The sequence below is a fragment of the Mustela nigripes genome, chromosome 3 (assembly GCF_022355385.1).
Source record: "Mustela nigripes isolate SB6536 chromosome 3, MUSNIG.SB6536, whole genome shotgun sequence".
Lineage (NCBI taxonomy): Eukaryota > Metazoa > Chordata > Mammalia > Carnivora > Mustelidae > Mustela > Mustela nigripes.
In genome coordinates this window covers 81,656,246-81,676,120 of record NC_081559.1, presented here as the reverse complement: position 1 = coordinate 81,676,120, position 19,875 = coordinate 81,656,246, and the positions used below count along the sequence as shown (strand labels likewise).

The following is a 19,875-nucleotide window of genomic DNA, read 5'->3' as shown; positions in this document are numbered from 1 at the left end:
GGACATTGCTGCTATAAACATTCGAGTACACGTGCCCCTTTGGATCACTACGTTTGTATCTTTAGGGTAAATACCCAATAGTGCAATTGCTGGGTCATAGGGCAGTTCTATTTTCAACATTTTGAGGAACCTCCATGCTGTTTTCCAGAGAGGTTGCACCAGCTTGCATTCCCACCAACAGTGTAGGAGGGTTCCCCTTTCTCCGCATCCTCGCCAGCATCTGTCATTTCCTGACTTGTTGATTTTAGCCATTCTGACTGGTGTGAGGTGATATCGCATTGTGGTTTTGATTTGTATTTCCCTGATGCCGAGTGATATGGAGCACTTTTTCATGTGTCTGTTGGCCATCTGGATGTCTTCTTTGCAGAAATGTCTGTTCATGTCCTCTGCCCATTTCTTGATTGGATTATTTGTTCTTTGGGTGTTGAGTTTGCTAAGTTCTTTATAGATTCTGGACACTAGTCCTTTATCTGATATGTCGTTTGCAAATATCTTCTCCCATTCTGTCAGTTGTCTTTTGATTTTGTTAACTGTTTCCTTTGCTGTGCAAAAGCTTTTGATCTTGATGAAATCCCAGTAGTTCATTTTTTCCCTTGCTTCCCTTGCCTTTTGCGTTGTTCCTAGGAAGATGTTGCTGTGGCAGAGGTCGAAGAGGTTGCTGCCCGTGTTCTCCTCAAGGATTTTGATGGATTCCTTTCGTACATTGAGGTCCTTCATCCATTTTGAGTCTATTTTTGTGTGTGGTGTAAGGGAATGGTCCAATTTCATTTTTCTGCATGTGGCTGTCCAATTTTCCCAGCACCATTTATTGAAAAGGCTGTCTTTTTTCCATTGGACATTCTTTCCTGCTTTGTCGAAGATTAGTTGACCATAGAGTTGAGGGTCTATTTCTGGGCTCTCTATTCTGTTCCATTGATCTATGTGTCTGTTTTTGTGCCAGTACCATGCTGTCTTGATGATGACAGCTTTGTAATAGAGCTTGAAGTCCGGAATTGTGATGCCACCAACGTTGGCTTTCTTTTTCAATATCCCTTTGGCTATTCGAGGTCTTTTCTGGTTCCATATAAATTTTAGAATTATTTGTTCCATTTCTTTGAAAAAGATGGATGGTACTTTGATAGGAATTGCATTAAATGTGTAGATTGCTTTAGGTAGCATAGACATTTTCACAATATTTATTCTTCCAATCCAGGAGCATGGAACATTTTTCCATTTCTTTGTGTCTTCCTCAATTTCTTTCATGAGTACTTTATAGTTTTCTGAGTATAGATTCTGTGTCTCTTTGGTTAGGTTTATTCCTAGGTATCTTATGGTTTTGGATGCAATTGTAAATGGGATTGACTCCTTAATATCTCTTTCTTCTGTCTTGCTGTTGGTGTAGAGAAATGCAACTGATTTCTGTGCATTGATTTTATATCCTGACACTTTACTGAATTCCTGTATAAGTTCTAGCAGTTTTGGAGTGGAGTCTTTTGGGTTTTCCACATATAGTATCATATCATCTGCGAAGAGTGATAATTTGACTTCTTCTTTGCCGATTTGGATGCCTTTAATTTCCTTTTGTTGTCTGATTGCTGAGGCTAGGACCTCTAGTACGATGTTGAATAGCAGTGGTGATAATGGACATCCCTGCCGTGTTCCTGACCTTAGCGGAAAAGCTTTCAGTTTTTCTCCATTGAGAATGATATTTGCGGTGGGTTTTTCATAGATGGCTTTGATGATATTGAGGTATGTGCCCTCTATCCCTACACTTTGAAGAGTTTTGATCAGGAAGGGATGTTGTACTTTGTCAAATGCTTTTTCAGCATCTATTGAGAGTATCATATGGTTCTTGTTCTTACTTTTATTGATGTGTTGTATCACATTGACTGATTTGCGGATGTTGAACCAACCTTGCAGCCCTGGAATAAATCCCACTTGGTCGTGGTGAATAATCTTTTTAATGTACTGTTGAATCCTATTGGCTAGTATTTTGTTGAGTATTTTCGCATCTGTGTTCATCAAGGATATCGGTCTATAGCTCTCTTTTTTGGTGGGATCCTTGTCTGGTTTTGGGATCAAGGTGATGCTGGCCTCATAAAATGAGTTTGGAAGTTTTCCTTCCATTTCTATTTTTTGGAACAGTTTCAGGAGAATAGGAATTAGTTCTTCTTTAAATGTTTGGTAGAATTCCCCCGGGAAGCCGTCTGGCCCTGGGCTTTTGTTTGTTTGGAGATTTTTAATGACTGTTTCAATCTCCTTACTGGTTATGGGTCTGTTCAGGCTTTCTATTTCTTCCTGGTTCAGTTGTGGTAGTTTATATGTTTCTAGGAATGCATCCATTTCTTCCAGATTGTCAAATTTATTGCCGTAGAGTTGCTCATAGTATGTTCTTATAATAGTTTGTATTTCTTTGGTGTTAGTTGTGATCTCTCCTCTTTCATTCATGATTTTATTTATTTGGGTCCTTTCTTTTCTTTTTGATAAGTCGGGCCAGGGGTTTATCAATTTTATTAATTCTTTCAAAGAACCAGCTCCTAGTTTCGTTGATTTGTTCTATTGTTTTTTTGGTTTCTATTTCATTGATTTCTGCTCTGATCTTTATGATTTCTCTTCTCCTGCTGGGCTTAGGGTTTCTTTCTTGTTCTTTCTCCAGCTCCTTTAGGTGTAGGGTTAGGTTGTGTACCTGAGACCTTTCTTGTTTCTTGAGAAAGGCTTGTACCGCTATGTATTTTCCTCTCAGGACTGCCTTTGTTATGTCCCACAGATTTTGAACCGTTGTATTTTCATTATCATTTGTTTCCATTTTGTTTGTTTGTTTTTTAGTATAGTTGACACACGTTACTTTAACTTCAGGTATATAGCTTTGTGATTTGATGCATTTATATACTAGGCTATACTCTCCACAAGTGTAGCTATCATCTTGTTTTTTACATTGCTATTACAATATCATTGACAATGATTCTATGCTGTGCCTTTTATCCTTGTGACTTATTCTTCCACATCTGAAGGGCTGTATCTCCCTCTCCCCTTCACCCATTTTACCCAATCACCTTCCCTCTGGCAACCATCAGTTTTTTTCTCTGTATTTATAGGTCTAACTGCTTTTTGTTAGACTATTATTTTTTTTTAGATTCCACTTATGAATGGAATCAGATGGTATTTGTCTTTCTCTGTCTGACTTATTTTACTTAGCTTAATACCCTCTAGGTCCATCCATGTCTCAAATGGCACAATCTTACTCTTTTTATGGCTGTGTAATACTACTCTGTATGTATGCATTTGTGTGCATCACATTTTCCTTTTCTGTTCATCTACTGATAGACGCTTAGGTTGCTTTCATATCTTGGCTATTGTAAATAATGCTGCAGTAAACATAGGGGTGCATATAACTTTTCAAATTAGTGTTTTCATTTTCTTTGGATAAATACCCAGTAGTGAAATTTTTGGATCAGATGGTATTTCTTTTTTTTTTTTTTTTAAGATTTTATTTTATTTATTTGACAGAGAGAGAGAGAAATCACAGGTAGACAGAGGGGCAGGTAGAGAGAGAGGGGGGAGGAGGCTCCCCGCCAAGCCAAGAGCCTGACGCAGGGCTCGATCCCAGGATCCTGAGATTACAACCCAAGCCAAAAGCAGAGGCTCAAACCACTGAGCTACCCACGTGCCCTGATCAGATAGTATTTCTATTTTTAAGGTTTTGAGAAAAGTCCATGCCATTTAACACATTGGCTATATCAATTTACATCCCCATCAACAGTGCACAAAAGGTTCTTTTTTCTTCACATCCTCACCAATATTTGTTATTTCTTGTCATTTTGATTTTACCCATTCCAACAGGTATAAGGTGGTATCTCATTGTGGTTTTGATTTGCATTTCCCTGATGATTAGTATGTTGAGCAACTTTTCATGTGTCTATTAGCTATCTATATATCTTCTTAGGAAAAATGTCTGTTGAGGTTCTCTAACCATTTTTAAATTAGATTTTTGGGGGTAGGTTTTTTTGTTGTTGTTGCTGTTGAGTACAGTATCCTTTCTCTTTATATCACCACCCTTACATCTGACTTTATACTGCTAATCAGCTAATTATTTACATATTTCTTAGTTCATACTCCTATCAGAGAGACTCTAGTTGGCTCAACTCATCTTTTACAATAGATGACTAATTAATGTACCTGCCACCACTCACTCAGCTGTACTGACAGGTGAAAAACTACCACATTACCTGTGCTGTGATGGGCAGGGACTGTGGCAGGACATTTTCCCTCAAGGATGCATTGGTAGGACTGGCTCCAGGCATCTCTAATAGTCCTCTCATTCTAATATGTTCACTTTTATCCCAGTTCGTTCTCCTCATACTTTAATTTTATTTGCTTTGTTAATCTAAAAAAAATCCTCTTTTAATCCTGTTTTAATCTAGCTATCACCTCATCCATTGTACTCAAAGGGTTATTATTTGCTATATTCACATTCTTATCTCTCATTAACTTCTCATCCCTTTGAAATTGGACTTCCTTTCTTATTATATTCCTGGAACTACTCTAAACCATGGGTACCAGTTATCTTCTAATCATCATACCTAGTGGAAATTTTCAGTCTATATTTCACTGCCTTTTCTTCAACATTTGACATTCATGGCAATTTTCTTCTATAAATATTCTGCTTTCTTGGTTTCTGTGAATCTACTCTTCCTTGGTCTTGCTTATAACCTTTTGACTTTCCTTGCTCTTTTTCTTTTTATGAACTTTTTCTATGCCCCTTACTTAAAATGTTGATATTCCCCTGATTTCATGCATAACTATTACTTTATCTACTCTGTGTTCTCTTCACTTTTATGGTTTCAACTATCCCATATTAACTGCTGATTCCAAAACTCCTATTTCTAATCTAGACTTCCCCTTAGAATATCAAATTCACGTATTTACAGATGATCTTTGACACCTCAGAGTCAATACATTTCAAAGTCAACATACCTTAAATTTAATCTATCATCCTCACTCCCAAATTTGTTCTCTTCTATTTTTTTAAATTCATCGTTGGTATAGCCATTTACCATTCAGGCAAACTAGAAGTGTGAAAGTCTTCATAGTCCAGGGTTGGAAACCACATGACACACATGCTGCCATTCCTCCATCCCATGCTTATTAGGACTCATGAGCACACATGCTAACACTGCCTCATCCCATTCTCATAATGGGCATATGCCTTTCATGCTTATGTGTCCTAATGAGGTTGGATGATATCACAGAATCCTTTTCTACGTGGAGTTTCAGGCAACAACTATCAATCAAATAGGGATTGGTATATGCTTATTCCCTACCCTGTTCTTTGTGCTATCACCTTTGTGCAAGACTACTTCAAGAGATTTCTTGTCCTGTCTTCCGATTGGGTTTGCTCAATCACAGATTAGAAAGTGGGACAGGGGTGATTTGGGGATATTTATTCTTAAAGGGGTTGCCACGGGTTGGCTGCATTTCTTTACTGAAAGACACAACTCCTATTAACAACCTCTTCAATTCCAGAAACTGGTCATTTCTGACTTAGAAGTGATAATAGGTCTCCTATTGCTAGCCCTGAGATCATACACTGTCCCTTGTCAGTTCCCCTAAATCTTTCCCAGATCTTTGTAGGGAAAGTTTTCCACAGATGACCCAATTTGAGTGTACTGCTTTATTTTCTGTCAGGCCTTGACTGATAAAGCATGTGAATTAAAACCTGTTTGCCATCCCTTCCTACATTCTTTAACAGCATTATTAGACACCACACATGCCTAGATTTACTAACACTTGCTTAGTTCGGATCCCAAGTATTACTCAACTGTATCCCTTCTCTCTAGTGTCAATTCTAGTTCAGGCCCTTAGTGCTTCTTTGTGAAATAATGCATGAAATGGAAAAGGATTTATATTAAAGCAAACTATTTAGCATAGACTGCCAATCCTGGCAAGCTGATTACATAGCCCTCTTGATTATATTTGTCTTTATTATTCTCTGGTTAATTCATGGATGGGTATCCTGTGACCCCTATTCTTCTGTATTCTAATTCTTATATTTTAAAAGATTGATTTTATGAAATTTTAATATATAAAATAAAGGTAGAACTGGTTCTAGTTAAAGTAAGGCTAGCACTTAAGACACAACAGGAATATGACTTTACAATCTACCAGTGATTAATAAGGATTTGTCTTTTCCTATTATTTTCTCTAGCTCATTGTTTTCATAGCTCTTGTTTCACAGATTTACTTATTACCCTTTTTTCTATGAATTAAAGAAGCTTAATGATTGAAATATGAAAATGCTTCCAGTTTATCAGAAGAATTTCACATTCTGATTTAGGGTGACTATTACTCTGGTGAGTATGGTCTTGTTAATCCTCTAGCCAACTGCATTGTACAGAAAGACTTGGTGAAATTGCAATTAGCCAAAGAAATTCTTTTTTTATATCATATACTAAAAATTATATCTCCTCTATCTTCCAAATTACTCTTATTTTTTAAAGATTTTTTTTCAAAATTTCTTTAAGAATATTTGAATCCTAATTCTATTTTATAGTCATCAACCATTCTTCCAATTCAGTTTATCTTCATCCTAGTTAATGAGAAATGTTTACCTGGTAGGACTGCAGAGAAAGCCTTTTGATCTGTCAATAGAGAATTCTAATAGGATATTGAATCTAGAGATTGAGTCATAAACCTATAAATAGTCAATTTAGTGAATAAGGAATATATACAACTTACAAAATATCATCTAGCTCTTATTTCACCAACGGGTCCACAAGATTTCTACTGATTTTGCCAAATACCCTCTTGAAATCAAAGTTACTAGGTCCAAAGTAGAGCATTTTTTAAAAATCTCTGCCACGCATGCAGTCCTTTCAGATTAAGGTTAGTCTGACATAATTTGATTAAGGTTAGTCTGACATAATTTGTTCCTAGTGAAGTCGGACTAGCTCCTAGTCATTACTGTCTTCTTCCTAAGCACATGTAAACGTATCTGTTCATTAATTCCTTCTAAAAATCTTACAAAGCTAAAAAGCATGATTTAAAGCCTGACTTGTTTATAATTTGAGATCTCCACCTTATTTTCCTTTTTTTTTTTTTAAAGATTTTATTTATTTGACAGAGAGAGATCACAAGTAGGCAGAGAGGCAGGCAGAGATAGAGAGGAGGAAGCAGGCTCCCTGCTGAGCAGAGAGAGCCCGATGCGGGACTCGATCCCAGGACCCTGAGATCATGACCTGAGCCGAAGGCAGCGGCGTAACCCACTGAGCCACCCAGGTGCCCCCTTATTTTCCTTTAAAAAAAAAAAAAAAAAAAAACTAGAAAGTGTTTCATTATCTAGTCTTCTAGCATCTCTTCTAGTCTCTGTAGTTCTTCAAAATTACTATCAATCCAGTCATTTCAACTCCAGGTTTCTCTCATTTTTTTTTTTCCAGACAGTTATATAGGTCAAGATACAAATAAAGGATGTGTTTAAGTAGGTAAGAGATCTGTTATTACTTTTTTACCTGTCCAAGCTTGTGATTTATTCTTTAAATTTTTTTCAATTTTGTAATAATTTTAGACTTATAGAAGAGTTGCCAACATAGTACAGAGCATTTCCATATAGCCTTTATACCTACCCTCCCCTAATGTTAATGGCCTGCATAGTCATCATCCAATTATCAAAACTAAGAAATTAATATTGTTGCAATATTATTAACCAAATCATAGACTTTATTGTGATTTTATTCTGAATTTTATTCTGACTTTATTCTGATTTTTACACTAATGTACTTTTGCCCCTCAAGATGAAGTCCAGGATCCCACATTATATTTAGTTTTCATGTCTTCTTAGTCTCCTCCATTCTGTAAGAGTTCCTTAGTCTCTCCTTATCTTTTCATCACCTTGACACTTTGACTACTAGTCAGGCATTCTGTTGAGTGTCCTTCAGTTGTGTTTATCTGATATTTTGTCCTGATTAAATTGAGATTATTCAAATGGGGAACAAATATTGGAAGTGATGTACCCTCCTCAGGACATTGTAGCAGGTGGCACATGATATTGATATATATTATTATTGATGATGTTAACCTTGATCACTTGGTTTAGGATGTGTGTGTCAAGTTTCTCCACTGTGAAGTTGCTATTTTCCCCCTTTGAAATTAATTTGCAAAGAGATCCTTTGATACCGTGCAGTTTTCTTCTTTCTTCTTAAACATTCACCTACTGTTTTAGAATTTATTGATGGATCATACCTGCCTCAACTACTAGTGTAGTTCTAATAGTAATTTTCTATCTCCCTATTCCTTCTGCATTTATTGATTGGAATACTTCTGTAAAGAAGAATTGTTGCCTCTTTTATTTATTTATTGTAATGGTTTTATTGAAATGTAGTTGACATAAAATAAACAAGACATATATAAGGAGTACAATTTGATGTTTTAACAAAAATGAAACCATTACCACAATAAAGAAAATTAACATATCTGTAATCACCAAAAGCTTCCTTATATTCATCAAATCTTTTTTTTTTTTTTAAGATTTATTTATTTTGAGAGAGAGAGAAAGAGAGTGCGAGCCTATGAGGGAGAGGAGAAAGAATCTCAAACAGACTCCCCACTGAGTACAGAGCCAGGATTCTGGGCTTAAAATCATGAAATCAAGCTTAAGCAGGAATCAAGAGTCTGGCACTTAATGGACGGAGCTGCCCAGGTATCCCTCCCTTATATTCATTTCTAATCCCTACCTCCCTTTTCTTGCTACTCTCCTTGATTTCCCCAGGTAACCACTGAATTGCTGTCACTGTGAATTTGTTGGCACTTTCTAGAACTGTATATAAATGGAATAATACAGTATACATTATCTTTTCATTTCGCCTTTTTCACTAAAGATAATTATTTTGAGATTTATTCTTGCTGTTTCGTAAGTCAGTATTTTTTTTCGGAGTTACGTTCTGTTTCTTCAGATATCAAAATTAGTTTATCTATCCACCTATGATGGATATTTGGGTTCTTTTTAGTTTTGGCTATCACAAGTGCCCCTTCTAGCATTCTTGGATTAATTTTAAAAGAATTTATTTTTGTCCATAGTTTTATTTTTTACTTATTATGTGATTATATTTAAGTTGTGATTTTTATAGACAGCGTACATTTGGGCTTTGCTTTTTAACTTATTATTTATTTGTTTGTTTAATTACCATACACAGTATTTTATTGCATTTTATTTTATTGGGACATTTATTGCAATCTGCTTCTTACTTATTGAAGTATAGTTGACACACAATGTTACATTAGTCTTGGGGGTACAACATAGTTACTTACAACATAGTTACTTAACAACCCTATACCTTATGATTTGCTCACCACAAATGTAGCTATTACGGTACCATTGACTATATTCTTTATGCTGTACCTTTAATCCTACTGACTTATTCATTCCATAACTAAAAGCCTGTACCTCCCACACCCCTTTACCCCATCTGCCCACACTTCTCCCCTTTGGTAACCACCAGTTTGTTCTCTGTATTTATGCTTTTATTGTCTGTTCATATGTTTATTTTTTAGATTCACCATGTAAGTGAAATCATATGGTATTTGTCTTTCTCTGTCTGACTTATTTCACTTAGCATAATACCCTTTAGGTCCATCTGTGTTGCAGATGGCAAGATCTCGTTTCTTTTTATGGCTGAGTGATATTCCATTGTGTATATATATCTGTTTATTCCATATGTTCCATATTTCACACACACGTACCCCTCCCCATTGTATATTCTTGCCTCCTTTGTTGTAGATTAATTAACTGCATAAACATGAGTTTATGGGGCACCTGGATGGCTCAGTTGGTTAAGTGCATATCTCTTGGTTTTGGCTAGGTTCATGATCTCTTGGCTTGTAAGACTGAGCCCCAGTTGGGCTCCGCACTCAGTGGGGAGTCTCTTGAACATTCTCTCCCTCTGCCCCTCCCACCACTCACACATGCTCACTCTCTTTCCCTCTTAGATAAGCAAATAAATCCTTAAAACAACAACAACAAAAAAGGAATTTATTTCTGGTCTCTATTTTGTTCCATAATCTATGTATCTGGTTTTTTTGCCAGTACCGTACTGTTTCAGATATTATAGCTTTATAGTATATCTTTAAATCTGGGATTGTGATACCTCTGGTTTTGTTCTTTTTCAAGATTGCTTTGGTTATTCAAGGTCTTTTGTTATTCCATACAAATTTAGAATTATTTGTTCTAGTTCTGTGAAAAATGCTATTGGTATTTTGATAGGGATTGCATTGAATATGTAGATTGCTTTGAGTAGACTGGACATTTAAAAAAAATTAATTCTTCCAACCGATGAACATGGACTATCTTTCTATTTGTTTGTATCTTCAACTTCATTAGTGAATGTTTTATAGTTTTCAGAGTACAGGTCTTTCGCTTTCTTGGTAAAGTTTATTCCTAGGTATTTTGTTCTTTTTGTTGCAATTATAAATGGATTTTTTTTTCTTAATTTGTTTTTCTGCTACTGTGTTATCAGTGTATAGAAATGCAACCAGTTTCTGTATGTTAATTTTGTATTCTTCAATTTTACTGGTTCATTTATTGCTTCTAATAGTTTTTTGGTAGTGTCTTTAGGATTTTCTATGTAAAGTATTATGTCATTTAGAAATAGTCATAGTTGTACTTGTTTCTCATCAATTTGGATGCCTTTTTTCCCTTTTTCCTGACCGATTATAGACCTACAAACTGACAATCTCTGCCTTTTAATTTAGTGCTCAGTTTACATTTAATATGGTTAGTGATATAGTTAGATTTAAATCTATCATTCTGCTATTTGCCCCATTTTTCCCAGTTTATGTTTGTCCTATCTGTTCTTTATTCTTTTTCCCCCTCTCTTTCTGTCCTTTTTTGGATTAAGTACTTTTTATGATTCCATTTTTATCTCCTTTAATGTCTCTTTAGATACAACTCTCCATTTTGTTATTCATTGATTGTTTTGGGTTTGTAGTATATACATCTTTAACTTCTCAACATCTACCTTCAAGTGATATTATTTCATTTCATTTGTAGTATTTGAACCTTATAATTAGTATGCTTCCATTTCTCCTCTTTTGGCTTTTGTGGTATAGTCAGTCATTGTATATTTTACTTTTTCATGTGTTATAAACCTTTTAGTACATTTTAAAAATTCAAATTGTCAATTATCTTTTTAAAATTTTAAATATAAAAATATATTTATAAGATATAAGAAACTGTATGTTTAGGGGCACCCTGATCTTAGCTCATGTCTTGATCTCAGGGTTGTGAGTTCAAGCCCCACCTTGGGCTCTGTCCCAGGTGTGGAGCTCACTTAAAGTAAAAAAGAGAGGGAGAGAAATTTATGTGTTTTGTCATATAATTAGTATTTCTGATGCTCTTTATTACTTTGTCTCGGATCCTTATTTCAATCTGGCATTATTTTGCATCTGTCTGAAGGGTCTTCTTTACTGTACTTGTGCTAGTGGTCTGCCAGTGATAAATTCTTTCAGCTTTTGTATATCTGAAAGTCTTTATAGTATCTTCATTTTTGAAAGATATTTTTGCTGTAGATAGAATTCTAGGTTGACAGGTTTGAGGAGATTTTTTAGTATATTAAAAATGAGAGTCCATAGTCTTCTCACATGCATTGTTTTTCACTGGAGAATCTACAGTCATCCTTCTCTTTGTTCTTATGTACATAATATTTTCCCCACTGGATGTTTTTAAGACTTCTTTATCTCTGATTTTGAACAATTTGATTACGATGTTCCTTACTGGTATTTTCTTTATGCTTTTTGTGCTTAGGATTTGTTTTGCATCTTAAATCTCTGAGTTTATAGTTTTTTTTTTTTTAATCAAATTTATTTCTTAAAATGTTTTTTGTCCCCCACTCTCTTTCCTCCTTTAGGGATTCCACTTGCATATATAGTAGGCCATGTGAATTGCCCCATTTATCACTGATACTCTCTTTTTTCCAGATTTTTTTTTTTGTTTGACTTTGGATAGTTTTTATCATTAGTCTTCAAGTTTACTAATGTGCAATGTCTAACTTGCTGTTAATACCATCTGATGTATTTTTTATCTCATAAATTATCATTTTCATCTCTGGAAATTCAGTTTGCGGTCTTCTTTTTTTAAAGATTATTTATTTGAGAGAAAGAGAGTGCACGTGAAATTGGAGAGGTTAGAGGGAGAGCAGCCTCCCCACTGAGCAGGGAGCCCAATGTGGGACTTGATTCAGGGACTCCAGGATCATGACCTGAGCCGAAGACAGTTGCTTAACCAACTGAGCCACCCAGGTGTACCCAGGTCTTTTTTTTTTTTTTTTTTTTTTTTTTTTTTACTGTCTTGCATATCTCTTTATATTTTTAAACATATGAATATACTTATAACTGTGTTAATGTTCTTATCCGTTAATTCTAAAATCTGTCAATCTGGATCAGTTTAGTTGATGTTTTTAATTGAAATTTTTTTATTATTTGTAGATGCAATTGTGAGGAGTCATACAGAGAAATCCATTGTGCCCTTTGCCCCCTTTTCCCTGATGGTAACACCTAGTAAAACTAGTAAAATAGGGTCACCTGGTGACTCAGTCATTAAGCATCTGCCTTTGGCTCAGGTCATGATCCCAGGGTTCTGGGATCAAGCCCCGCATCGGACTCCCTGCTTGGCAGGAAGCCTGCTTCTCTCTCTCCCACTCCCTTTGCTTGTGTTGCCTCTCTTGCTGTGTGTGTGTATGTGTGTGTGTGTGTGTCTCTCTCTCTCTGTCAAATAAATAAATAAAATCTTTTTAAAAAAAAAGAACTAAAAAATAAAATAACATAGCCAGAATGTGTTGATACAAAGCACTGATCTTGTTCAGTTGTCCCCAATTATACTTGTATTCATTTGTGTGCCTGTATGTTTTTAGATCTGTACAATTCTATCCCATGTTTAAGTTCTTTCATCCACTACCACAGTCCCTTTCCATCACCACAAGAATCCCTCTTCTTGTCCTTTTATAACTAAACCCACTTCCATCTTGCCCCAACCTTACCCCCATCCCTATGCCTACAAAAACTAATCTGTTCTTTTCTAAAATGTTGTCATTTCAAGGGTGCCTGGGTGGCTCAGTTGTTTATAATTTTGTCATTTCAAAAATGTTAAATAAATGGTCTCCTATAATATATAACCTCTGGGGACTGGCTTTGTTCACTCAGTATAATTCCCTGGAAGTTCATCTAAGACTGACTGATTTTTCACATCACTATGTGTTTTATTTTTCTGCTGTTTTCCATATGTGCTAATTTTTTAAAGATGTTATTTATTTCTTTATTTGAGAGAGAGAGAGAATTAGAGGGGGGGGGCATAAGCAGACTCCCAGCTGAACAGGAAGGCTGACAAGGGACTCAATCCCAGGACCCTGAGATTATGACCTGAACTAAAATCAGACTTTAACCAACCAAGCCACCCACGTGCCCCCATGTGTGATAATGTTTATTTTATGCTAGACATTGTGAATTTTCTTTGTTGGGTCTTTGCTATTTTCATATGCATTTAATTTTTAAGGTCTGCTCTGGATTGCAGTTAAATTACTTGGAAATAATAATTTGATCCTTTCAGATCTTGCTTTTAAAACTCACTAGGCAATACCAAAATTGTTTCATCTAAGTCTACCTGTTCCCCACTACTAAGCAAGATACTTCTGAGTGTTCTATCCTGTATCTCCTGAGTTATGAAGTGTTCTAGTTCCAGCCCAGTGTGAGTGTCAAGTGCCATTTGCTTTGTCCTCTCAGGGAATACTTCCCTCAGCCTCAGTTAGTTTCTTCATTGTATTCACTGCCTAGTACTCTGCTAAATACTCTGAGGGAACCCTCTGGGGCCCCTAGCTGGCTCATTTAGTAGAGCATGTGACTCTTAATCTCAGGGTCCTGAGGTCAAGCCCCATGTTAAGTGTAGAGCTTACCTTAAAAAATAATAAAGTATAGGTCAAGTCCTATATTTAAAGGGCGGGACCCTCTGTAGATCTCTGCATTTCTTTCTCTGCAGCTATTCTCAAGCACTCTGTCCTGAAACCACACTCACTGCCTTGGTCTCTTCTGACCCTTTAGCTGTGTCTACTTAACTTGGAGAATCTGCTGAGCTCCAACCAGGTTCTTTCACCCTAGACTGGAAACTCACTCAAGGCAATACGTTAAGGCAGTTTTAGGCCTCCTTTGTTTCCTGGTTGTCTCCTTTGATTGTCTGGTATCTAAAGTTTCATATATTTTGCCTGTTTGTTTGTTTTTTTCCTGGGTGGGTGTTGTTTCACGCAAGAGGGCAAATCTCACCCCTAGTATTCCATCTTGACTGGAAGCCAAAAGTCTTTTATGATCTATTCTTCATCAGATATATTTTTTTCATTTTGACGTAAGATTTATTCTCCTTGATAAAGAAACAAAATTGAAATTTAATTTTCTTTTAATTTCATTTTATTATTGCAGTTATTTGCCCAAGTATCCCTTAATCTTCTTGTTCAGTAACTTGATATCTTTAGGATTTTTCTAAACTCCACTTCATTCTGAATTTGATAAGCTCTTTGACATTTTTCTCAAATGCCTTTTCATTTTTCCTTCCCTTCTTTCTACCTTTTTTCCTTCGTTCCATTCAATAAATATTTATAAGAGACCTATAATGTGCCAGATTCTATGCTAAGCACTGAGAATAATGCCATAAAAAGGATAAATAAAGTCCTTGCTCTCTTGCTGAAATTCTAGTGATGGGAGGAAGGCAGTAAATACATAAACAGTAATTTTATTTAAGTTAGGAATATATGCTATGAAGAAGATAAACAAGATGACATTTTGAGGTGATATTGGAGCTCAAATAATGGAAGAGTTAGAACAAAGAATAGCAACTACAAAAGACCAAAGTCAAAAACAAGTTTGACATATTCAGGAAGCAGAAAAAAGGACATGACACATGAAACGCTTATAAAATGTGGTCAGGGAAAGACACTCACAAAATGTGGTATTCAGAGGCCAAGAGAGACTGTGGACTCTGAGCAACAAACTGAGGGTTTGGGAGGGGAGGGGTTTGGGGGGGTTGGTGAGCCAGGTGGTGGGTATTACAGAGGGCATGTATTGCATGGAGCACTGGGTGTGGTGCATAAACAGTGAATTTTGGAACATTGAAAAAAAAATGTAATTAAAAAAAAAAAACACAGGTCAAATCATACCAAGGTCTTGAAGGCTGAATCAGGTTTATGTGCCTTTCCTTTTGCCTTTTTACACAGCTTTCTATATAGAAAGCAATATAGAAAGCTCCTTGTTACAACCCCTTGAGCTTCTACAGATTTCTCTCTGCTTTCTTTATCTTTGGACTTGGGCTGTTTGTATGCTTTTGGTCAGAATGTTCTTTTTTTTTTTTAATAACTTCAAAACCTTTTTTGCCTTCCTTATAATAGATGCTTACAGTGCACTTTTACCTCTTTGAATACTTTGAAAATGTTGTCCAAAGTCTAAAATACCTATGTAACCACTCCCAATGTGCACTTCCTAGACTATTACAATCCCCCAGATAACATGACCTATTTCTCCAATTATCCCAATTGTGCCTATTATTATTCAGTTAAATACAAAGAAGTAGTTTTAAGAGGCCACTGTGAATAGACATCCAAAATTTTGTCAGCTTTTATCACAAGACTTCTAGCAGATTGCTTCTACCCGTCCATTCTTAACACACCTAAAAAGAAATACCTTCCTCAAGTGTAATTAGGGTCTTGTCACTCCTCTACTTAATCTCTTCTGTTGCTTTCCCATTGCAGTTAAAATAAAATAAAATGCAAAACATCATTATGAATAAGGTGGCCCTACATGGTTCCTTCCTTGCCTGTTTCTCTAACTTCAACTCATGCCTCTCCCCCCTTCTCTCATTACACTCCAGCAACATCCATCCTAACTTCAGATCTAGAACATACCCAGCTCATGTCCAGCTCTGGAGTTTTATACGTGCTGTTTCCTTTGCCTGGAATACTTGTGTCCCTCACCCCCAATTCTTTTTTTTTTTTTTTAAGATTTTATTTATTTGACAGACAGAGATCACAAGTAGGCAGAGAGGCAGGCAGAGAGAGGGGAGGAAGCAGGCTTCCTGCTGAGCAGAGAGCCCGATGCGGGGCTCGATCCCAGGACCCTGGGATCATGACCTGAGCCAAAGGCAGAGGCTTTAACCCACTGAGCCACCCAGGTGCCCTCCTCACCCCCAATTCTTACGGCCAGTTTCTTTCTCATCCTCAGGCCTCTCAAATTTCACCTTCTCAGAGAGGACTCCCCTCGTATCTGAAGGAGAGCTCTCCTTCCACCCCAGTGCTCCCATCCTTGTTTTCTTGTAGGCCCCTGTCTATTTCTTTCATAGCACTGAACATGACCTGCAGTTATTTTATTTATGTCTTTGCTTAATTTGTTTTTGTTCTGTCACCACCACTATAATGTAAGCCTCCCAAATGCATTGTCCCCAGTACCTTGAAGTATGTCTGATACATAGTAGGCCCTAATGAAGGATTTAAATAATTTCATTTAAGTTGATACCTGGTTGAGTTTTTGGATGAGTGAATGAATGAAAAAACATATTACAAAGCAAATCATAAAGTTTAGAATAAAATTCACTCTATAACAAAGATTTTCTTTAATACAAAAATATTAAAAAGTCCAATGAGGGGGAAAAAAAGTCATGGGTATTGTAAAATTCTCATTATCTGAGTTACTAATTCACTGTGACCCAATTACCCTTGTACATCTGTTGATGAACAATGAAAAAGATTAACATCAACATCATCTCAAAACATGCATTTTTGCTAAATATAATTTTATTTTTCATTTTTTATGGTACCTTTTGTATTTTGTAAGATTAATGAAAATTTTCAGTGGCTCTCTGATATTTTATATATATTGTATATTGAAATGTATTTGTGTGAATCTTTATATGTATGAAGTAGTTGAGGAATTTTCTTTAAAAAATAGAAATTTCAGGACACCTGGGTGGCTCAGTCTGGTTAAGTGTCTGCCTTTGGCTCAGGCCCTGATCCCAGGGTCCTGAGATTGAGCCCTGCATCAGGCTCCCTGTTCAGTGGGGAGCCTGCTTCTCTCTATCTCTCTCTGCCTCTCCCCTGGCTTGTGCTCTCTCTCTTAAATAAAGAAATTAAAAATTAAAAAAATCAAAAAAGTTAAAATAAATTAAAAATAAACCTTACGTAGTAGTGAGCTATTTGGCAATGTTTGATATAAAATAATGATTGAAAATATGGAACAGTATAGAATTTTATCTCTTACTACTCAGTATTAGTCTTATAATACAGATAAATCATAGCACTTGTATTATAATATCCTGGCATTTTTTTTTAGTGATTTCATCTGTTGAAGTATTCATTATTAAAATATAAAAATTATTACTGTGGTTGTCTATTGAAATGTTCATGCTTGAAGCATTGGAATTATCATTGCAGTTCTATCTTCAGATTTATCTATTAATTGTTTATTACTAGTAGAAAATGACCTGATAGTCTAAATTTGAAGTTTGCTTGAGGGTTTCAGGATTATTTTCTTACAAATTTGACAACTCCTTTTACTTGTCCCTCTTGTTTTTAGTGTAAAAATTCATAGCTATGTTTTATAATTGCCTGCTATGTTTAATAGATGATTTATTTATCAACATCTGCTTTTTGAGTTTAATTTAGATATCTTTTTGACCAGTATAATGAATCAATAACTAGTAATACTTCTCAGGTATGAACTAAATTAATATATGCTCTGTAAAGCTATGTAACCTTTTTTAGATAGTTTGTAAATCAGTAGAAACTAATTTATTAGCTGATAGATTAATCTGAGTCATTGTTTATTAGCTGATTGGTTAATGAGTCATTAGTATCCATCTTAAAAACTATGAAAATAAAAAATATTAAAACATATTCAAATTGGAAGTTTAAAAACAAAAAGCTGCAGTAAAGAATAAAGTCTTCAAATGGTACCTATGGTTAGAACTAAAAAAAAAAAAAAAAAAGTTCTTTTTATTCTATTCCTTTGTTTTAAGTTGCCATGGAAATTTTTTCATTAACATTAGATTGATTTCCCCAGAGATGAAACTGCTTGCACCATCTTATCTCCTCATGTTCCTAAAGCCTCCTAAGCCAACTTTAGTGTTTTAAAGTCCCAGCTGGTCCCGATGTCCAAGAGTTTGTCTCATGCTGAGTATTCTTTTTTTTTTTTCAAGATTTTATTTATTTATCAGAGAGAGAGAGAGGGAGAGAGCGAGCACAGGCAGACAGAATGGCAGCAGAGGGAAAGGGAGAAGCAGGCTTCCTGCTGAGCAAGGAGCCCAATGTGGGACTCGATCCCAGGACGCGGGGATCATGACCTGAGCCGAAGGCAGCTGCTTAAGCAACTGAGCCACCCAGGCGTCCTTCATGCTGAGTATTCTTAAAACTCAAATATAATACATTGATGTGTTCATTGTTAGTATTAACGTCACTGTCCTGTTTTCATTCTTGGTCCCCCCAAAATTATTTTAAGCATTTTAAGTCATCAAGGAAAAACGTTTAATTATAAGCTGAAGAATGCTAAGGAAATTTATATAATAAAAAGAAAGTCAAATGCTTCTATAAAAGCTTATGTTTAGCATTCTAGGCCCTTTTGCTATAAAATATTAAAGTCCATGGTAATGAACATAGAAAATCAGTATTTAATATGAGTAATTGGACCTCATACACCTCTGTTATGTGTATGAAAATTTATGCCTGAGTAGTTCTTGAAAGTAGAACTTTGTGTCCATTGCCAAAAATAAACATTAATTCTCTTCTAAGTACTTGATTGCTTCATGCCACTTAAATGAGGCTTCCAAGTGATTTCCAAAAAGGTTTGGAAGAATTATACCATGTATTATTTGTTTTTGAACACTTATATAGCGGGTACTCAGTACATGTTTGTTTGAATTAACATGTAATTTTAGTCTCTGAATATTAAGATACAAAGATACAAAGATTTTTACTAAGACCACGGAAGGAAGGAAAGGTTGGAAATTCATGGTATTTTATATAAAAGGGAACCCAATTTCACCATCTATAGATACTAAAAGTACTACAAAACGTTATGTGTGATCTTTAAATGTCACTTAAATGTTTTTACACTTAGAATATGTTCTTTAACTTGCTTTTCTTCACTTGACAGTATGTCTTGGAAATCTTTCCATATCACTTATAGAACTACCTCTTTTAAGTGTTATATTATCTTCCATATTATAAATGTTATATTATTTATGTATTCCCTAATTAATAGGCATTCAGGTTTTGTGTTTTGTGCTACTGTGAATATCATTTTACTTAATTCTCTTTTTTTAATTTTTTAAATTTACTTATTTGACAGACAGAGATCACAACTAGGCAGAGAGGCAGGCAGAGAGAGGAAGGGAAGCAGGCTCTCCACTGAGCAGAGAGCCCGATGCGGGGCTCAATCCCAGGACCCTGGGATCACAACCCGAGCCAAAGGTAGAGGCTTTAACCCACTGAGCCACCCAGATGCCCCTATCATTTTACTTAATTTTTGTGCACATATTTGATTATTTTTCCATACATGATGAAGAAGGATTGCTATTTCAAAGAATATGCATATTTGAAATTCGTATTGGTACTGATACATTACCGTACTAAAAGGAGTTAACAGTTTGTTCTTCTACCAGTAGTTTATGACACTAGTTTTTCCATACTCAACCAAACTTGATATTACCGTCTTTTAAAAATGTTTACGTGTCTTATGAGTGAAAAGTCAGACTTCCTTATTGCTTTATTTTGCATTTTCTGGTTACTACTAAGACTGAGTAGCCTTTCTTAAATTTTGGCTTTTTGCTTTGCCTCGTCTCAGCATATCAGTATTTACTGTCCATTTTCTTTTGGGCTTTTTAATCTC

At 35.6% G+C, this 19,875-nt stretch overlaps 1 protein-coding gene across 5 annotated transcripts in view; it reads left to right on the top strand.

Annotated features, from left to right (window-relative positions):
• MBD5 (methyl-CpG binding domain protein 5) overlaps nucleotides 1–19,875 on the top strand; it is a 148,855-nt gene that overhangs the window by 37,612 nt on the left and 91,368 nt on the right. For 3 of the 5 annotated variants that reach the window (XM_059394328.1, XM_059394330.1, XM_059394325.1), the window contains exon 2: nucleotides 8,500–8,671. The exons of the other annotated variants lie outside the window; for them this stretch is intronic. The gene's annotated coding sequence lies outside the window, so the exon portion shown is untranslated. The remainder of the gene's footprint in view (nucleotides 1–8,499; nucleotides 8,672–19,875) is intronic. 5 annotated transcript variants of the gene reach the window in all.